The sequence below is a fragment of the Argiope bruennichi genome, chromosome 5 (genome assembly GCF_947563725.1).
Source record: "Argiope bruennichi chromosome 5, qqArgBrue1.1, whole genome shotgun sequence".
NCBI lineage: Eukaryota > Metazoa > Arthropoda > Arachnida > Araneae > Araneidae > Argiope > Argiope bruennichi.
Genome location: NC_079155.1, coordinates 31,021,952 through 31,028,119, shown reverse-complemented (window position 1 = coordinate 31,028,119; position 6,168 = coordinate 31,021,952).

Here is a 6,168-nt window from a genome sequence, read left to right as displayed (position 1 = left end):
CTCACCAATTACTCAGAATGATCGAATATATCCATGAGGGCAGAAAAAATCAGAAACAAACGGCAGCAGTCTTTTTAGACATCGCCAAAGCCTTTGACAAAGTCTGGATCCCTGGATTAATCCACAAATTAATAGCATATAAATTCCCCAGAACTATAGTCGAAATCATCATCTCCTACCTATCCAATAGATACTTTCCAGTTCTAGTCAACCAGCATAACTCTTCCAAAAGACAACTCAAAGCAGGTGTGCCTCAAGGTGGCATTCTCGCCCCAGTGATATTTCTACTCTACCTAAACGATATACACCAGCAGAAAAATATCATGATTAGTCTCTATGCGGATGACACTGCCATTTTATCACAAGGCAAGAAATAAGCTGAAGCAATAGCTCCTCTACAAAACTACCTAAATAACCAAGAAAGATGGCTAACGAATTGGAAAATTAAACTAAACGTAGACAAAACTGAAGCAATAATCTTTTTTAAAAGAACATCGAACTGGACTAAAATTAAACTTTATAACAAAGAAATTAATTGGAAAAATGAAGTGAAATATCTTGGCATCACCCTTGACAGGCATCTAAACTATAGAACCCATATTGAAAAGACTAGGGAAAAATATAATAAAGTCTTCAGAGCACAATATCCACTCATATGCAGAAACTCCGGCCTCCCTCTTGACAGCAAATTATTAATATACCTAGCATACCTCAGACCCATCTTAACATATGCATGCCCGGTTTGGGCTGCCACTGCCAAAACCAATCTAAACAAAATCATAATTTTGGAAAACAAAATCTTTAGAATGATTACTGCTGCAAGATGGTTTCACAGAAACGCAGATATATCAAATGCAATTGGAATTCCTCCAATCAAAGAATTCATCGTGAAACTCGCAGAAAAATTTTACAGTAATATACCTACAATAGAAAATTCAACCTTACAAGAGCTCCCAATCTACAACATAGATGACAAGCAAAACAAAAAAAGGCCCCGTTGCTCTCTCAAAATCTAAAATAAACTCCTCTCCACACTTGCTATAATAATTATTATTGTTATCTCTTTTGCTTTGTATTATTATTTTTTTTTCTTTTCCCACAACAAAACAACGATTATACACAAATCCCCCAATAATTAAAATAAATGGTACACACTTTTATCTAACAGGAAAGTTTCATTTGCGTTAAGTCATAATCTTTGCTAGATTTGCAGATGGTGGGGCCTGCGGCCCCAATGAGCTGCAACTCCCCCTACAACTCGCGAGTAGCCGTGAACACTACTAAACGACAGAGTCTCTAAGAGTTTCCGGTTCTAGCGCTCGCTGAGTGAAGACGTGTTTCTCCTGAGCTCCGTTCGTACTGACACCCCCTGAGCATCCCGATACGCGCAAGCTGCTCAACTCGTCCTTGTCAGGATCAGTGTTGGAAGGGCAGAGAATGATGAATATCGAGAACGCTGAGTTCTCGCTGATGGATACCTCTCCCAGTCTCCAAACCTCCTCAGATATACTGGCCAAGACCACTCCACCCGCTCAACATTTCATCGACGCCAACTCCATTTGTGATGAATTAAGAAAGTGCTCTGCTGATATCAAAACCATGAAGAAGAAAATCCAATGCCTGCAGACCTTAATGACGTCCAGCACTGAGAACCCAGAGTTAAAAGCTCTCACAAGGATGGAAAAGACCCTACACCAGCAGCTGGAGGACCTGCAAAAAAGGTTGAGTGACTTTGGAACTTGCCCTCTAGTTAATTGCATGCATCATTCCCTCCAAAACCAGCCCAACTTAATCAAAACTAAAAGACCTAGAACTGAAACTGTAAATTCTAAGAATGTTAAAAATCCCAAAACTGCAAATAAAAACTTAAAATCTAACGAAGATAAAAAAAAAATCAAAATTTCAGATAATGATGAATTTAAATTCCCACCCAAAAGATTAACTGCCAAAATTGTCACTAAAACCCAGGATACTGACAACGATTCAGTTTTAAGTGAAAACACTTATCAAAACCTCGAGAACCTAGAAATAGACGAGGAAATAGAAGAAACAAAAATAGTAACTCCAAGCCCCCCCCCCCGATAATGCTTAAACGAACAGAAAAATTCATTGATGACCTAAAACTGATAAATGACAAATTTTTTCCAGTAGAAAGCTAACTTGGAGGTCCTTATATAAAAATTTCCGTTAATAATGACGATGAGCATCGTAAACTAACAAAATTCCTAAAAGAGAATAACCTCGACTACTTTGTCATAACACCCAGATCTAGCCGCCCCATTAAAATTGTTATCAGAGGTCTCCCCAACAATATCCCAACTCAGACAATTAAAGAAGCTCTGGAAAACGATTGTAATTTTAAAATTGAAAAAGTAGCCCAACCAACCCGCTTTAGAACAAAAGAACCACTTCCCCTCTTCCAAGTCACTTTACCTAATATCGACATTAACAAAAGTATATGGAGTCTAAATTCCCTACTCTATTTAAGAGTTAAAATAGAAAAATTTATTAGGAAAACAGGTTGCATTCAATGCTTTAACTGTAATTATTGGCACCATAGTGCAGCGTCCTGCCACATGAGACCAAGATGTATAAATTGCGGTGGTGAACACCACAAAGACCAGTGCACTACGCCACCAGAAAAACCTGTTTGTATAAATTGCGGAAAAGAGCATTATGCTTCATACCGTGGTTGTGAAAAATTCCCCAAGCCCCAAAGATTTACTAAAACACTTACCAAAAACAGCTATGTAAACCCAAATATCTCATATGCAAAAATAGCAAATAATGAACCATTTCAAGCCGAACTACCTCCGCCAGAAAAAATGACTCCCGAAGATACAGAAAACAATGTCCAGGCTCTAGTATATTTCCCCAAGGATAACGTATCTGAACTTGAAGATATTAAATATGTGATTAATGAATTCAGAGCACTATTTAACGGTTGCGACATTAGCAGCATTGCTAGATCAATAGCAGCATACGAGCTTAAGAACCTCGACACAAATTACTCCAAAATAATGCCATCAGAAATAGTACAATTCATCAAGAAAAAAATTAATAAAGCTCCAGGTCCCGACGCAATAACCAACAAGATGCTCAAAAAACTACCTGACAACATCATTATCAAACTAGCCCTATTATTAAGCAAAATCTTAAAGCTCAGATACTTCCCCAAATGCTGGAAAATAGCGAGAATTATTCCAATACTTAAACCTGGAAAAGACCCTTCACTGCCTGTCAACTACAGACTAAATTCCCTACTTCCAACCCTCAGCAAACTAACTGAAAAACTAATCCTCACAAGATACCTAATCTACGATAAAGAACATGGCATCTCAATCACACAGCAATTTGGATTCACGGTGAAACTCTCCACCACTCATCAATTACTCCGCATGATCGAATTCCTTCATGAAGGCAGGAAAAACAAGAAACCAACAGCAGCCATATTCCTAGACATAGCAAAAGCATTTGATAAAGTTTGGATCCCAGGCCTAATACATAAATTAATTGCTTAGAATTTCTCCAAAACCATAGTCGACATAATCAAAGTCAACCAGACTGACTCAACCAAAAGAAAACTCAGAGCTGGGGTACCCCAAGGCGGAATTCTGACGCCTGTCATATTCATTCTTACTATATCTGAATGACATACCCCAACAAAAAGACATCATGATAAGTCTCTATGCAGACGACACTGCAATTCTCTGCCAAGGCAAAAAACCCCAGCAAGCAATCATCCCCCTACAAAACTACATTAAAAATCTCGAAAAATGGCTAACCCGCTGGAAAATAAAACTCAACGTGGATAAAACAGAGGTAATATTATTCTTCAAGAAAAACAATAACTGGCCCAAAATTCAAATTTACAACACTGAAATCAGCTGGCAAAACGAGGTCAAATACCTAGGAATAATACTAGACAAAAACTTAAACTACAAAACGCACATAAATAAAACAAGAGAAAAATTTAACTTAGCTTTCAGAATCCAATATCCACTAATTTGCAGAAATTCTGGTCTCTCAACAAACAATAAAGTCCTTATCTACCTAGCATATCTTAGACCAATACTTACTTACGCATGCCCGATATGGGCTGATACGGCGAAAACAAACTTGCAAAAAATAGTCGCACTGGAAAACAAAACATTAAGGATGATAGCCAGGGCCAGATGGTTCATCAGAAATGCGGAAATCATAAAAGCTCTGAACATCCCCCCAATCAAACAATTCATCCTCAAACAAGCCCAAAACTTCTATGGAAACATAATAAATATAGATAACTCCACGCTAAACAACCTGCCGACATATGATATAAACGACACCTCCAACAAACGCAGACCCCGCTGTGCCCTTGCAATTTAAATTGCAGACAAACTAATACACTCACACCCTTTTTTTTTTTCCTTCCCACACACAAGAAAACAATACTTCCAAACTAAAATAACCCATGTATGATGCATTGTAATTAATAAGGTCAGTTTCATCACTCCAAAGTTAACCACTTTTAGATTTACGGTTGGAGGGGCCCTGCGGCCCCAATGAGCCGTAATCCCTCTCAACAATTCAGTAGTCGTGAACCAGTCGTCGTCGGAAGCGACAAAGAAGAGTAGGCGAGAGTAGTCGGAATCGACGGTGAAGAACTGGTCTTCCAGGGATAAGCGGAGCAGCGACGGAGTCAAGCTAGTGCTGAACTAAGCTGTGCGCTACTGTTTGCAGTAGAGTCTTGTTGTATGCTGCACATCTCGGCTGAAGATAATCGTCTTCTGTGCTGTACATAGTTGTTGTCTTTGTGCTGTCCTGTGTGTCTTCGTGTAAATAAACGTCGTTGATTCATTTTCTACTGCTGATTGAACGTTTTCCATACCATATAACTTCCACTATCCAAACTAACCCCGGAAATTTCGTAACACTATTATATAAAGTATTTAATTGAAAAGTTTGGCTAATAATAATCCTGGGGTACCAGCTAGTCAGAAAAGGTGGCTAGTATTAACATAAAATAAATTAAATAAAACTAGGGCACATACAGTTTCTGGAATTTTTATAGGCTCATCATTTTTATGTAATGTTTTTATTTAAAAACCTTGAATACAATGAAATAAAACGTGTGTCTCTTTATTTTATTTTTTTCAAAACTAAAAATAGATGAAGTTAAAGCCCCAAAAAATCACTTTTCAGACTCTAACTTTGAAACAATTGCAGCTATTGAAAATTCTTCGGTATAAATTTCTTCGTTCTACCTAAACACTTGTTTGCCTGATTTGATTTATTTTTCTGTCTTCAAAAGTATAGGAAAAGGAATATATATACAAGGGGTGTTCAAATGAAAAGGTACGAAACGTCGTAACAACGTAACCGTAAACATATTTGCTAATGCCGCTATTGGAGAACGTAGCGAGAAATCTAGGGATGGGGTTGGAGTCTCCGGCGTATATCGGAGCATGCGCAGGAGAGAGCAGAGGCTCTTATAAAGAGCGCCGTCCAAGGTCCGAAACTTGTTAAATTCCTCAAGCACAGAAAAACCATTAACCCCGATGTGTACTGTGAGACACTCCGAAGACTACGCAGGTACATCAAGGAAAAAAAACCCGGGGCTACTCACTGAGGGTGTGGTTCTGCTCCATGATAACGCGCGTCCACACGTCTCCAAGGACACACATGTGGAACTAGCCAAGTTCAAGTGGGGAGCAGCTTGACCATCCGCCCTGCAATCTGGACATGTCGCCCTGCGATTTTCATGTGTTTGGCCCCCTAAAAAAAATCTCAAAGGGAAGCGCTTCAACTGGGAAGGCGAACTAAAGGACGCTCTGAAGGTCTGGGTCTCGTCAAAGCTACAGCAATTCTGAGAACAAGATTAATCAATGGGATCATTTTGCCCAGGCCTATGATGTATACTTTGAATAAAGTCTTCATTTATGACCACAGTGTCGTTTCGTACCTTTTCATTTGAACACCCCTTGTATATAATATCAGAGAAGCGTCATCTCTGCTCAATTCTTTTGCATTTCTGGCAATAAAAAATTTACATTTAAAAAAAATTTATTTCAGAATTTTTAAACATACATAATTTCGAATTTTATTCATCTAAAAGCGCCATCTCCGCACGTGTAAATAAGCCGGAAAAAAGGAGAGTTAAAATTAGAATTTTCATTATGCATTAAT